The sequence below is a fragment of the Camellia sinensis genome, chromosome 1 (assembly GCF_055761805.1).
Source record: "Camellia sinensis isolate YWXY chromosome 1, ASM5576180v1, whole genome shotgun sequence".
Lineage (NCBI taxonomy): Eukaryota > Viridiplantae > Streptophyta > Magnoliopsida > Ericales > Theaceae > Camellia > Camellia sinensis.
The window spans coordinates 213831296-213847052 of record NC_138961.1 but is presented as its reverse complement, the minus strand read 5'-3'; the positions used below and the strand labels follow the sequence as shown (position 1 = coordinate 213847052).

Here is a 15757-nt window from a genome sequence, read left to right as displayed (position 1 = left end):
CGTATTATCCCCCAGGTTCACTGATCCAATGATGATAGACTTTGTTGAGTTGGTGCGACGATGACCTTATTGTCAATCAGATCTTGTATTTCGTGGCGAAGACGGAAACAACCATCAGTGACGTGGCCGACTTGCTGATGAAAGGCACAGTACTTGGTCGGATCGTGGGAGGAAGGAAGTCTATCTGGTAGTGGTTACGGCTCCAGGGGTTTCAAATCCCCCTCTCTAATCAAGATCCTAAAGGTCGCTGATAGAGACATGTATAGTGGTGCGAACACCCTCTGGCCTCGAGGTGGGTATTTTGAGGTTTGTGGAGTTTTGCTGGATGCACCAGCAAAGGGATTGGCAGGCGTTGACTGGGTTTGCTGATCGTTTCCGAGCACAGGATTAGGGCTGAAAGGAACATTCCTCGTACAAAGGCCCTTCTCTTGGCTTGCCCCTTGATTCAGACTGCTCTCATTCTGAGTGGCGAAAGTGTCATCCACAGTTTTTGTAACAATTGCGAGGACTTGCTCTTTGTTCAGTCCCTCAGCTTTCAAAGCCTCAATATCCCACCGAAGGTGTTCATGGGGACCAATGCCTGCCCCTACCTTGTTCTTACCACTTGCCTCCACTTTGCTAAAAGATTGGCCTTCTCCCAATGCAGCCCGTCTTGAGGAGCCTTTTGACATGAACTCCCTGGTATGTGATGCGGTTGATGACGAGGCCAAAACTCCAAAGGCCAGATCTGCCACAGTTCTCTGAAGATCTTCGATCATCTTCATCAGCTCAGAAGTAGTGGGTTCATGGGTTTGAGATAATTGGGGCTCAGATGCACCCATCATGCATAAGTCCATGCTTTCCGGGATAAACACCTCAGGCTTGGGTAGATGGACCGGGGTGATGTATACGCTGGGGTTGTAAGGGACGGCCAGTGTGTGGATCAGATTGAGATGTGGATGAGGTACTTGGTCATCGGGGGCTGAAGGTGGAGCTATCGTCCGGTTGTCGATGAGATTTTGGACCTCATGACGAAGGCGGTAGCAACGGTCGGTGCCATGGCCGCGCTGCTGATGGTACATATAGTACTTGGAGGGATTATGTCTGGCTGGAAGTGGGTTAGGTAGAGGTTGAGGATCGAGGGGTTTGAGATGTCCTCTTTCCATCAAGGCTTTTAGTGCGCTAGTCAGGCTCATATAGAGGGGAGTGAAAGTTCTGCCCTGAGCTCGGGCTGGGCCGGCTATTTGTAGGCTTGGTTTGGCAAAAGGGTTGGCTGTGGCGACTGCGTTGATCTCGGTGGGTTTGGGAATGACGCTACTACCAGCATTGGTACTCCCTGAAATCACCCTCTTTGTCGGTCCCCTTGTTCTGGGAATGATCCCGCTGTTGAACGCATTCTAAACCTGAACCCCCAGTTCATGCAAACTTTTGAAAGTGAATAATGGAGTGACTATCAACTTTTGCAACATATCATGCTCGAGGTTTCGCACCATCATTTGCACTTGATCCCTCTCAGAAGGGCGATCTGTCATCCGTGCTGCCTTTGCCCTCCACCTTGCTACAAATTCCACAAAAGGCTCTGTTGGGTTCTGGCGGGTTGTTTCAAGCTCTTGCATGGTCATTTCAACTTGGGTATTGTAGGAATACTGATCAACAAAGGCCTCAGCCAATTCTTCCCAGTCTTGCTTCACTTTGTCCTCCAACTTAGTGTACCAAGTGGCTGCTACACCCGACAGGGTTCTTCCATATAGAGAGAGTTTCTGTGGCTTAGTCAGTCCCATCGGCTTTAGGACATCCAAGAAAAGTCGGATATGTACCATTGGATCTCCAGACCCGTCGAAACGGTCAATAAATGGCATTTTGAATCTGTCTGGGAGCCGAACGACAGCCTCGGTGTGCCCATCCTCAATGTCGGGAATGGAGTTAAGGCCCTGGGCCTTTTTGAATTGCTTCTCAAGGTTCGCAATCTTCACTGTAGTCGGGTTGAGCTCATTAACATGAAAGGGTCGAAGCCTCTCAGTAGGCTACACCAGGGGTCTGAGCACCTGAGCTTGAGTCAACCTTTCCCAAGAATTCAGACACTGCAAATCTTCAACCGGCGGAAGTGGGTCAAAGTTTGGCTGGGGTTCCAAAGCTGGATGTGAGGCAGATACCCCAAGTGGGCGCTGCGTTTCAATACTGGTCTCAGCCTGCATGGCAGTTCCCTGATTTAACGCTGCTATCACGGCCACAAATTCTTCTGAACCCTGTGCCATCATGGTCTGCTGAGTCCGAACAAAGGTGATGTGGCTGGTGACTGTCGGATCAGATGAACCAATGAGCCCTGTTTGGCCCTTCTTTGCCTTGCCTCGGCAAAAGAACGCTGGTTGCCCTTGAATTGAATTTCTGACCTAACAAAGTCTATCAGCACTAGTACAATGTACCCGGGGGATATCGGAGCCTTCTGAAGCTATGGTTCCAGGACTACCTTGCAAAAGAGAAAACAGACAGCATCTCAGCTCGGATATGATCATAGTGGAATGACTGTGCTCAACACTGATCACTGTTCCCCAAATATCTGTCCCAAAATTGATACCCTCAGGTAAAACTGATTCCGCAAATACTGATGCCCACAGGCCTGATGCCCAAACTTGCAAACTGATATATACATTCCTATAGAGAAACACTCTAAAAGCACATAGCAAGTAAGAGAGAGCCAAAACACCCCTATGTTGGGGTAGGGTTTCCCTGTCCTATTTTGTCAGGAGCTAGGGTTGCACTACGCACGCAGTGGTTTCAAACAACCTATAATCGGGTAAGCAACCTGTCCTAGCTTGGAATGATCACTATGGATTCCAAATATGCACTAGGTCGAATGGTTAAAAAGGGTGCCCCGATAAAACCGGGGTTTGTGTTCCCATACTGTCAGAGCCCATAACCGGTCAGCCTCATGGTCATGCCTTGACAAGACAAGCCTCCGGCAAACCGTTCAGGAATGGCAGATGGCAAACACGGTGTCCTAGGCGCACCAATGCAAATGCAATGCAAAGAAACACACAAGTGTAGTCAAAAATAGATATCAAGAGTTCGAGTCAAGTTCTCTAAGTCCCCAGCAGAGTCGCCAAAAACTGTAACAAGCCCGCGGGGGACCTCGCTACAGTTCGGACTCGATTTCGTAGTCACGGTTCTAAATCTGAACCAAAGAGTCCAAATTCGGCAAATCGTTTTGAGAAAACAGATTTTTGAAAGGAGTGCCAAACATGGACTGCTTTGCCAGATACAGAGTCGCCACCTAAATATTTTATTTTGGGAAATTTAAGAAACCCTGACTCGTTGCCAAAGGCCACGTGTCCGTCATCACCAAAGTTGCCTCGGCTCGGGAACTTGGGTACGATTGGGGAAGGTCACTTCGTGAGCACCCCCGCTCGCCCGGTCATAGACCGGCCTCTACTAACCATGATATCTATTTTTGAAAACATTGTATGTTCTTATTCCGGTTATTAGCCTAGGTTACTATGTGATGCGCACAGCATACAAGTATAGACCAGGTCGCCTGGATTGGAACAAAACATCTCATGTTTGTTTTGAAAATGGTTTGCTACTCGCAAGTAGGCTAAAATGCAGGTTTTGCCACCCTCAAGTGGGCTTTGGAAAAGATGGTTTTTCCAGTATCTAGTGGGCTTAAAACTCACAGTTTTAATGCATTATTCCAATTTAGGTAATTTGACCTCCATCCACAGGCATTCAAGCAGTTATATCACATAAGCAGCTAGCCTCATGGTAATCATGCTATCATGGCAACATTCACACGCATGCGATATGTTAAAGCATAAAAGCTTACCTAGTACTCCGAGCTAAAACAGAAACTAGTTAGTAATCATATGCATGATCGTAGTTCATGTTAAAAATGGCTAATGCAACACATGCAAAGATGCAATCTAAACAGGCTCAGCTATCCTAAAGATGGCATGTGAAATGCTGCAACTAACAAGTACTCAACTTGGGATTGAAATACAAGTGCAGTTAGCATGATGTGCCGAGCCCGGTGCATGTAAGACAAATGTATGGATGCACGCATGCTATCATACTTTTATGCAAATTTAAATATGCCCTAGTCTACCGTCATAAGCGGGTAAATAAAAGGGAGAAAGAAGTGGGGGTTGGAAGACATGCACACACGCACCCACACTTATTACAAGTTTGCCCTCGCTCGGAGGGACCAAAAGAATAATACAGTCCGAATAATAAATCGACTATCCTAGCTAATTAATTATTACAGACCCTTAATTAATTGACAAAATAAATGCAACAAGAAGGTGGTCGCAGCCCTGCCTTGGGATGCGTGAGTGATGCATGCTCGGATCCGTCTCGCCCGGAAAGCCCGTACCATAACACTGCCACCTCTGTTTATACTGCCTTGTCTCTCTGAAAATTGCCAGAACTCCAGGACAGGTTCCTTGCATGCTGCAGAGCACCACCGGCTAGGGGAAATTCCCACCGACAATTCACAACTTCCATCGGTTGTTTATTGGGTCACCGGCATTTCAAAAAGTGCCGGTCGGCAGAAGCTCCCTGCAAAAGACAGTTTTGACAGCAACAGAGAATAGACAGCATATGGCATAGGATTTCAGGCACATGTATGCATGGACACACTCCCTATCATGTAATGGACTCAAGGGAACATGGCCCTCGACCCTCGGGCCACCAATCACGCATTTCGATGCATGATGGCCAAAGAGTCAAGTATGCATTTCAATGTCAAATGCAATACACACAAAACATACAAGGGACCCAACCTCAATCATGGTTGGTCAAGAGGCGAGGCAATGCACAACAATGCACATGCGACCTAAGCATGCAAGCAAACATACAAACATGCAATATAACTACATGGCACACACAATGCTAACAACATAACATGCACAACGTATTGAAACATGGCATACACAATGCAAGATGGACTTACACCAATGTGAGTGGACCTCAACCGCACCCACATCAGTGGCCATAAGATGAAAATGAAGTGCCTCGAAATGCGTGCACACGGGCACGCAAACCGAGGCAATGGCATATGCAATGCAATGGCATGGAAAATGATATGCAAACATGCTAATGGAATTTCAGCACTGAAATGTGGGGGAAAACAGCCCCGAAATGAGGCGAAAACACACCCGATGCATGGAATAGTCCCGAAACATGGACTTTTGGCACCCGAAATGGCCTATAGCTATACCAAATATGCACAATATGGACATGCAATGAATAGAGAGTAGTGTCCTAAAATCAGTATTTTACTAGTACAAATCATGGCCAAACAGCAAGCAAAGATAGGGCAACAACGGCATGCAAAAATGGCCCTAAACATGAGGTTATGAAGCAACTCACAGCTGCTGACCCCAAACGGGTTAGGGCCCTTCAACAACATTGAAGAGGGGCCCAAAATAAGCCACTTTACAGAACTGTAAAAACTCTAAAAACAAACATAGATATGGCTAAGCTCTTATGCAAGAAAAAGGGCCAAAAGGTGGCCAAAGAGGCAAGTGGTATATGCAAAGCCCAAACTGAAAAATGCCCTTCTACAACATTGAAGAGGGACCAAAAATATGCACATTTACAGTTCATGGCACAAAAAAGAGCTACAAAAGGGGGAAAGTCTACTTACCCTTGAAGACCAACACTTTTGTTGCTTCTTGGACCCGATTTGATGACTCTAAGCTGCTGGAATCCCTTCCTTTGCTGCTGGAATGGAGTGGTGATGGTAGAGCTAGGTAGTGATGAAGAAATGATGCAAGGGACTTGGATGCTTGAGCTTGAAAGAGAGAGATGGAGGGAGATATATGGAGGGATGTATCTATCAATCCCAGCTGGTTTTTCTTCTAACCTAGTATAAGGAAGAGGAGAGCTTCCTTTATAGGCAAAACAAAGTGTAAAGCTTCTTGAGGAAGCTAAACAAGGGTGCATATCCTCTATACGCGTGTATGGAGGATCCATTCTGTGCCCTCCAGCTGGCACAGCTGGCATACACTCAATCTGCAGAATGCTCAGGAAGGTCGTCGGCCAGCAAAATTTGTCGGTCAGCACAATAAAGTGCCGGTCGGCACAATAAATTGCCGGCCGGATAAATAGATTTCCGATAGATGCTACCAAGGTCAAAAAATGGCCGGTGGGTGACCAAATTGAAACCCCGGAAGTTATCTTTCCAATGGCGCAAACCTTGCATTAAAATTCGTTCTATGCAAAAAGTTATGCCTTTTTTCGTGAAGCCGCGTAGATTTGATCCAACCGGGATAATGCCCAACTTCAACTGATCATATCTCCCCCACCCGGACTTGGCTCTAGGAGATTATTGAGTGTAAAATGAAGCCCCAGAAGTAAGCTTTCCGACGGTGGTGGCCCCATAGCTAAAATCCAAGCGTACAGACAGATAAGCCCGATTCAGCGAGGGCTGCTCGACTCGCTTCTACCCGGATTCATGCCGAACTTCTCCCAAATTAGTTTTCTCCTCTCCTTTCCTCTCTTCTTCAACTCCAAACTCCTAAACAAAGTGTTTTGAAGGATTTGCCTCTCTCCTTGCCAAAGAAATTGAACATTTCCCCTGCACACCTGTCTCCACCAAGTAAACCATCAGTAACGCCCAAGTCTTAAGGGCGGTCAAAAATGGGGTGTCTACAGAAGCGTGGTGAGGGTCCGAACTGGTCGGCAAGACAACTTATACGTAAATGCTTAAATGAAATGTGTGTTATCGGTTGTTAGTCGTCTGTGAGAAATGATGACGATAGAATTAAGCTTATTAACATCTCTTTAAGTGAAATAATTAAACTCTAAGCATGGAATATTTCTACGATCAAAGGAAATGCTATACGTGCTACTCTAACTTTAAGCTAGCATTATCTTTTCCTTACCATAACAATGTTTAGATTTGTGATCCTGAGAAACTATTGCATTCGAGTGTTTTGATGAGATGTGTTTGTATGCCAACTGAAATTGAATGATATAATTGGTTGTACGAAGAAGTTAGGCAGACGATGACCCTTTTAAAAAACTGTGTAAATTGTTTATGGAAACCTGTGATTTGAAAGCTGTATTTTATTATTTGTAATTTGTAATCTATTTCGTTATGTGTAAATTGTAATCCGCAATAAGGAATTCTTATAATGTATGATCGAATGACATGAAGGACCTTACCCATATTATTTGTTTGCTTATGTGTTTGCTTACAGAACACTTGTAAAAAGAGATGTAGTTATTGACTATCGCAAGAATTAAAAACCTATTTCTATGTATCAAGGACTCAAGATGGAGAAACCATTTTTATGAAATATTGTTGGGCACATATGCAAATATTAGATATTGCCAATTGTTAAATACATCCCTATTCTGTATTGGAAGGATAGATAGTTATTGACTACGTTGAGACTAAAGTATATGATTGGTAATCTGATAACTTACTGCAAGAACGAAAACCCTGCCTAGGTGAGTAAGGAATCATTTCTGTGATGTATTTCCATGTAGATATGTAAATACTGAATATTACAAATTGCCACTCTAGTTCTCTCTTTTGTATTGAAAGTTATAATAAGAACTGTCCTATGTGATAGTGGGTTAATGATATGTACTGGGCATCTTCTTCCTTTTGTGTGCTTATACCGATATGTACCCCACTCATGATATAATGATATGATTACGAATTGACTTATTGTCATATTGAACTAACTTTGCTAAGAATCCTAAATCTGAGATTAATGGTCAACTATTGTGCCGTTGTCCTATTGAATTCCTAGATATTATGGAATCTGGATAGATGTAATTACTGCATATGTAATGAAGTTGTTGACCCTATAAATGAACCTAGTAGGACCTACGTATATGAAATAACTCGATACTCTGTTGTGTTAATTGATTAAGTCAGACAACTGGTCTATAATTTCTGTATGGCTATCGCTGACCCACGGTAATTATACGTTGTGAATACGAAACCATGTGGTTGATCTCGTGTCTTATAGTAGGAAAGAAAGAACCATCTGAATAGTGGAATACTGAAATGAATAAAAAGAGACCAAATTAATTGGTGCTGTAACAAGAAGATGCTTCTTAGGGGAAGATGTTCCACCTTATGGTTAGGAGTGGCTTCTTTTGCACAAAATAATGAATGATTATCCATTAATTTCTGGATCAAGTATTAGCTTTCTTTTGATAACATTCTTGAAAGGTCCTTTCGTGTCGGGAATGTCATCTTTGTATCAGGTAGATGTTAGTAAACATCCTGAGAAGCTTGATTTGGAATATGATCCTCCTTGTGTTACTGTATTTAGAAATAATGCTGTGAAGAATTATGATATTACTTGGGATTCTTCTTCCCATCGTTTTGAATTTGTTAAGAATCAATATATGTGATTGTGCATCAATCTAACGATACGATTTTGATAGGTTTTCAGAAATCTAGGAACGCTAGAAACTAATGGTGAAGCTAGTGGCTACATACCTAAGCGATTTGTTTGTGATTGTAGAAAAGGAATATACCTTGTTTCTTAGGCAGAACCTTGTTTGGCAGGCTCTGATATCTTATTTAATTATGCATAACCGGGTTTGAATTTAGCCACGTAATTGATTCTCTTGAAAACTATGTATGATTTTAATTAATGACTCGTTTCTGAGTGGCTTGTACTATGTGCCCCACCCAAAGAATTATTTAACTGAGCAAGTCGAACATGTATGTTCTAATGAGATTTACATATGACCTACTAATATTGGACTGATCTAATTCTAAACATAGTAAGGAATGTTTGGTTATGGCAATTGAAATTAACGTATGCTATGGAAACACATGAAGAGTATGCTTAAGGAAATGATATTTATTATGTCTCTATATTTAAGAATTGTATATTTTTGTATATGAGAAATGATGCTAGGGAATTTATTGATGGGATATAAATCCTACCTACAGAAGATTTTATGCCCTGAGTATTCAACAACAGACTCTTGTGGTCTTATCTTATTTGATGTATAGATACAACTAGGAGATGCTCATTATATTGAGAATTTTGGAATAACTGTGCGGAAAATCTGGTTAACCTATGAATTATTTGAACTGAAGAATTACATGAGCATTTATAACAGCATTACATGATAAAGCAAGTTTGAGGGACCAAACTTATTTTAAGGGGGGAAGAGTGTAATAACCCGACCCTTGTTTATGATTCTGGTATACTTCCAGTCCCGGAATCTGTGCCTTTATATGCTTATTGTGAAACTCCATGTAGAATTAAGTGTAATTAAGTAAACTTTATGATTATAGATTTATATCTGTTTAATAAGAAAACATATCTGTCACAATTAAAATGGTTGGATCGGGAATTGAAAGCCTTAAGAGATCAATAATTTGAAATTAATTTTATATTTGAGATCAACATGATTTTTAAGCCATGATAAGCATTTTTGTGAAATTTCAATTTGGAGTGATTAAACTGAATCAGTTTTGTCCTATTCAATTGTTATATATATATATATATATATAATGAATGCTTTAGCCATTTGACATAATATATATGTATGCTTAAGTCATTTGACTTTGAACCTAAAAACTAAAATATCTCCTGAGAGGGTTAGGAGAGGAGAATGAGGGAGAAAGAAGAGAGGTCTTCCAAGGAAGAGATTGAGAAGGTTTGAGGGATTTAAAAGCTCAAGGTATGTTGATTATACTTTAATTAACTCCTCTCTTGAATATGGGTAAGAATTTCTTGGGTATTCACATAAGTTGGTGTTTGAATAGGTGTTTTCATCATTTAATTAATGGTGTTAATTGGAACCATGTAAAGGAAATTGCATTCTATTCTTAGTTCTACATATTTGCATCCAATTATGTGTGTAATGGATCTATGTGTGTGTTTAGATGTTAAAGAAAATGAATTATAGTGTAGTAGTGAAGATCAAGACCCAAGTTATGTCGAGATTGTTATGTGTTATGATGTCTATGTACATGATTTTTGAACCATACTTCATCAATTAAAGGACCTATTTGAGCCTTAAGAATACTCACAAAAAAATGGGATTTTGTCTGAATTTCGAACTGCATTCTGTACAGATCGCCGCACGTGCGGGGCTCACTGCCGCACGTGCGGGAAGCACTGCCGCATGTACGGGGCTCACAGCCGCACGTGCGGCCCAAGCTGAAAAAAATGTTCGGCTCCGTTTTACATGCTCGACCCTCTGATATTTTTAAAATATTTTTCTAATGATCTTAAGATGGCGGTAAATTCATTCGAAACGTAATGAGTCAGGAAGTAATTTAACAAGGAAAGAGGGAAGTTAATTTGTGAACTTTGTATGTGTGTAGGACACGCTTCGGGGGGAAGTAGCGCTCCACCTCAACACTGTGAGTAGTAGTACTATAATCGTACGTTTACTTACCGTTAACCATTTTATTCTTAACGTTCTGTTTTACATAAGCAATTACGTTAACATTTACGTTGTTTGAAGATCGGTGAGAACATTGAAAGATAATGTGTACCTCGGTATGACTCTAGAATTCCTCTGTATTATGTTTATGGTTAATGGTTATTATTAATGTGCTATAGCCTGTAAATTACCGAAGACTCCGTACAAGAAGTATTAATACTATGCAAGTAGTTAACGGGAAGAAATTATGACTATAAACTCCGCTTAATGGAGATATGATATTTGAACGTCCTATCAGGGACTCTTATAATCTTATTTGGTTCGACACATGTTTCATTACATAGACATTTTCTGAGAAAGGAACAAAATAAAAATCGGATAGAACCATTGGTTGCCTTAAATGTCAAGAATTGAGTATCAATGATATTGATTCACCTTACGGTATGAATATGAGAGCATACTATTTTGCTACTAAGAGACCTGAAGTCGTTTAGTATCTACGACATGAATGTAAAGGTTTATCATCATTACGTAAACCACGTTAGAAAGTATATTCCTCTGTCTCTGTTAAGCGTACTGTGATGACGATGATAACGATATAACAAGAAATGCTTTATTTTTTTGATATGTATGTTTTGAACTAGTAAATGACTGTCCTTAAATATATAAAAGTATTCAGGACATCTTTAGCACAAGGCCCTTGCCCAGGGGTAATAATACCGTGGTTCAGGTATTACTGGAAGTCCCTTTACGGAACTAAAAGGTATGCTCTATATTGATTTATTAGTGCTATTGAATGTACCATGTATAGTCAAACATGAATTCTGATTTCTGTTATGATTCAAGCATAATTAAGAACATGTATGACCTTGTTTCTGTTTATGTTATGCACTGACATAATATGAATTATTCGGTCTTCACGACCTATTTCGGGTATGGAACAAAGTGCTGTGCGGAACTAAGCGCTGCAATGCGAGTCACCTCTAGAATCCGTGCGAGCCACCTCTTGAGTCCATACATACATGAACTAGGCTTGAAGCCAATCTGGGCCAGAGGCCATTCTGTATTTCTAATATGGAATCAAGTGCTGTACGAAACTAAGTGCTGCAAGGCGAGCCACCTCTAGAATTCGTACGAGCCACCTCTTGAATCCATACACATGTGAAAGTTATAAGGCCTATGGCCATTCTGTATAAGTTGTTATGATATGGAGCAAAGTGCTACGCGGAACTAAGTGCTACGTTGTGAGTCACCTCTAGAATCCGCGTGAGACACCTCTTGAATTCATACCAGTATGTTCAAGGGCTTAACACCAAATTATCCAAGGGCTTGATGCCACTATGTTTAAGGGCTTCGCGCCACAATGTTCAAGGCCTTTACGCCACTCTATTCAAGGGCTTACAGCCATTATGCTTCAAGATGTTATGTTTCAAGCCATTATGTTTAAAGTTTAAGCCTAAGACCATTCTGGAAATAATTACAAGATTAAGTTAACTATGTGTTCTCTGCACTTATGTTTGTACATTATAAATCAAGTTAATCATTAAATTGTTTACGTACCACTATTCACTGAGCTTGACTCACCCTGTGTAATGTTTATTCTGTAGGCACTCCATCTAGAGGTTAGTCAAAACCTGTGGCATGCGTTCCTCTTTTGTCAACCCCGGAGTGTCTAGGCACATAAGTGAAGGCAACTATTTTATGGACTTTTGCTAAGCTTTTGGTTTTGTACCCTGATTGTTTGTCTAAGTTTGTAGTGTATATAATCCTTTTACTTCTTATTGTTTTTGTTACACCCAATTATAAGGGCTGGGTCTGTATATGTATATGTCCATAGCTAAATTCTCAGATGCATGCCACTGTATGTTTGTTTGCCTTATGTTCCGTTTGTGATCCTGGCATGATAGTGGTCACTCAATGGATATAGTTCTTTTATTTATGTTAATTTATATTGTTAAATGCTTCCGTTCAAGCCCCATATGTTATGTATACCAGGTTAAGTGTCCATTTCTGCTTAGCTCATGCCCGAACTTTTAGGGCCGAGTTTAGGGCGTGACACGAAATCTATGTTCGTAGGAGCTTCACATGCTCTGATACCATAAAGAAAAAGTGATTCAATATATTCAATACAAACTACAGAGAGAATTCAAGATATTATATACAGGTTCAATGGCTTAACCATAACTGCTAACTATCACCTAACCTAACCATAACTACCTAACTATAGTTCTAACAAACTAACACTTGCTCTGAGACAGTTCTAAGATGGGTTGACTGTAGCTGTTGCAGCTGCAGCTGTTGTATCTCTAATTATGGTTAAGGCTGCAGCCTTGGTCTTTGCTGTGATTGTGGACTGCAGCTGCATCCTTAGCTGAGGCTACCCTGTGTGTAGCTAAATCTGAGGTTGCCCTGTGTCTAGGTTCAACTCTAGGTTCAGCTTTAGCTTATGATCCTTAACAACATATATATATATACACGATATGATATGTAATTTATATATATATATATACATAAAAATCAATACAATGAAAGTAATCTTTTATTGGATTAATAAGCTTTTTTAGTGTAAAATAAAAAATTCAAGATTGAAAAAGAGTAAGATATATATTTTTTAAAATTAAATGGTCATTTCATACATAAAATAAGATATATATTTTTTTAAAGGGTTAAAGGCAAATAGGAAGTAGAAGCCATGCCCCCTCATAATCATTTCTTACTTCCATCCATTCCTTCCTATGTTGATGTGAGTTTGATCAAGATCACCTAATCTTGAGAGACCAAAATCAGCAACTTTAGCTACGTAATCCTTATCGAGTAAGATGTTCGTTGACTTAACATCACAGTGAATGATGCCTCTGCCTGAACTATTATGAAGATAACTGGACCCTTTGTGGGACCAATGCAAATTTCAAGCCTTAGGTTCCAAGACAAATTGATCAGATTGTGACAATCATTTCTAAGAATCTCCATTCAAAATGTATAGATGATCCCTCAGAGTTCCTTCTCCATGAACTCGTAAACAAGAATCATGTTAGACCTTTCATCACAATACCCAATTGTGAAATCATGAAAATCCTCTCACTTGGATTGTAGAGATTCAACGAAGAGATGAACTTTATCCCTATAAATCTGCAAAGATGAGCATGATCGGCGCCATCCAACCGGGGTTGCTGGCCGGAGACACTCCGATGGTGAAGTTAGTCACTTGATTGAAAGAATGAAGGTATAGGGATGAAGAGTGTTGGTGTGTAATGCATAGAGAGATAACATATCTCCTCCTCTGGAATGCCCCCCTTTATATAGATGGGGGGGTGTGATATTTGTTTGTGCTCGACCCATTGTAGGCCTCATTTGGGTTAGCCCCAATAAGCTGATAGTTTTTTTTTTTTTTTAACTTTCATTGTCTACAGTAGAAGGAATGAGAGTTTTTCTTGCCGCTGTATGAATGCATGTATATTTGAATGTATGTACAAATATATGTACATAAGAAAGAGGGGTGAGCTAAAACCCAATGAGCAATATAGTATAGAGAGGTTAAATAAATGATGGCGATCATAGCATAGAATTGTATCACATGAGTTCCAAACAAATCATAACGATGGGCCACAGTATTGTTACCCCCGGGCAAGGGCCGTAGGCCACAATATTATGACCCTTGGGTGAGGGTGTAGGCCACACTATTATGACCCCGGGACAAGGGTGTAGGCCGCGGTATTATGACCCCCAGGCAAGGGTGTAGGCCACGGTATTATAACCTCCGGGCGAGGGTGATGGTGCTCTATGCCAAGTGCAATGATTGAGTTGCATTCAGAAATTTTTGCTAATTTTAAGTGGTGATTAATTGCCAACATGACAAGGATTTTGAATAATGCATCCCATGTCATTGATTGTTTGTACCAAATGAGATAGACTTGTTAATCATAAATAAGTGAAAAGTGGAAAAAAGTACACCAATGGTAGAGCATTAAAAAATAGCATTGCTGCCAATTTATTTAAGGTGTGTTGTCCTATATAGTTGCCCCATTGATTTCGACTGACAGTGGTTAGGCGGAACAAATTCAGATTGGACATTGGCCAGCATTAACGAGGAGTAAGTCAGAACAAATTGTTGACGCGAATTCCTTGCCCCATTGTTGTCGAATGAAAGTGGTAATGCAGAAGGAAGTCGGAATAGACTTGAGCCAAAATTGCCGAGTGATACGAGCTGTCATATAGGCGGGCATTAAGCATGCTTTAGGCGCGATGACAAAAATGTTGTGTGAGCTGCGATAGTGGAACTGCAGATAAAATCAACAAATATTTGGTATGGAATTTCCTAATTTAGACGGTACAAATGTGTTCAACATGCTCCAAATAGTTAGAAACGATTATTGGATCATTGTAATCGGATTTTAAATGACGTCATTGTAGTCAAAGTGGATTAGACGACTCAGATTAGGGGGAACTGGTGCTCCATGAAGCATGGAATAATTTCTTATGTTTGCTATGGTCGGTTTTTTTACGAAGTAGATGAGTGTGTCAATAAACTTCAACGGGATTGTACGGCATCGTTTTAGCTCTGATTTTGATGCGGTTTGTTGCATTAGACTTGGCTTAATGAGTATTTCACACTGGTATGGTCAAAAACTTGAGTTTGACAGCTTTGAAAATTTTAGTTTTCGGCACATGTGATCCATTTCGCAACTTTTGACGGACTTTGGTTACTTCTTGGCTCCTCAAGTTGGTGGGTTTGGACTCTTTGAGCCAATGCGGATCCTGTGGTAGGTTCAGATGTTGATTTTGGCAAGTCGAGATGCTAGTTTTATGCCGAGATAGTAGTGTTGAGCAAGATTATGTAGTTTGCAGTTGATATAATATACGCATGCCATCCGTGATTATCATTGTCGTTGAGCTTGATAATGGTGTTATGATGCCGAGATTTTGGAAAGCAAACTGTTGTGTGAATTCAAGTTGGCAGTTGAATGATTTGCATGTGACAATAATTTCAAGCAGTATTTTCGAATAAGAAATGTGGTCGAGCAATCTTACCGAGTAAGCCGAATAAGCAATGTTACGGTGTAATGTTTTTCCAAATACTGTTACCAAATAAGTTGTTGAAGCTGAATAATGTTTCCGAATCCGAGTTCATAATATGCAGAGTTCATAATGTTAATATGCAGTTGATAATATGCCGAATGAGATGCTGAATTACAGAGTTGATAAGCAATGTTGTGGTGTAATGTTTTGCCAAATACTGTTTCTGAATAAATTACCAAAGCCGAATAATGTTGCCGAAGCCGAGTTGATAATATGCAGAATGAGATGCCGAATTGCAGAGTTGATAATATGCCGAGTAAGTTATGAGTTGATAATATGCCGAATGATATGCCGAATTGTGGGGTTGATAATATGCCAAATAAGTGAT

General features: G+C 40.6%; 1 pseudogene; it reads right to left on the bottom strand.

Annotated features, from left to right (window-relative positions):
* LOC114268233 (receptor-like protein kinase THESEUS 1) overlaps positions 1–15757 on the bottom strand; it is a 137406-nt pseudogene that overhangs the window by 120695 nt on the left and 954 nt on the right.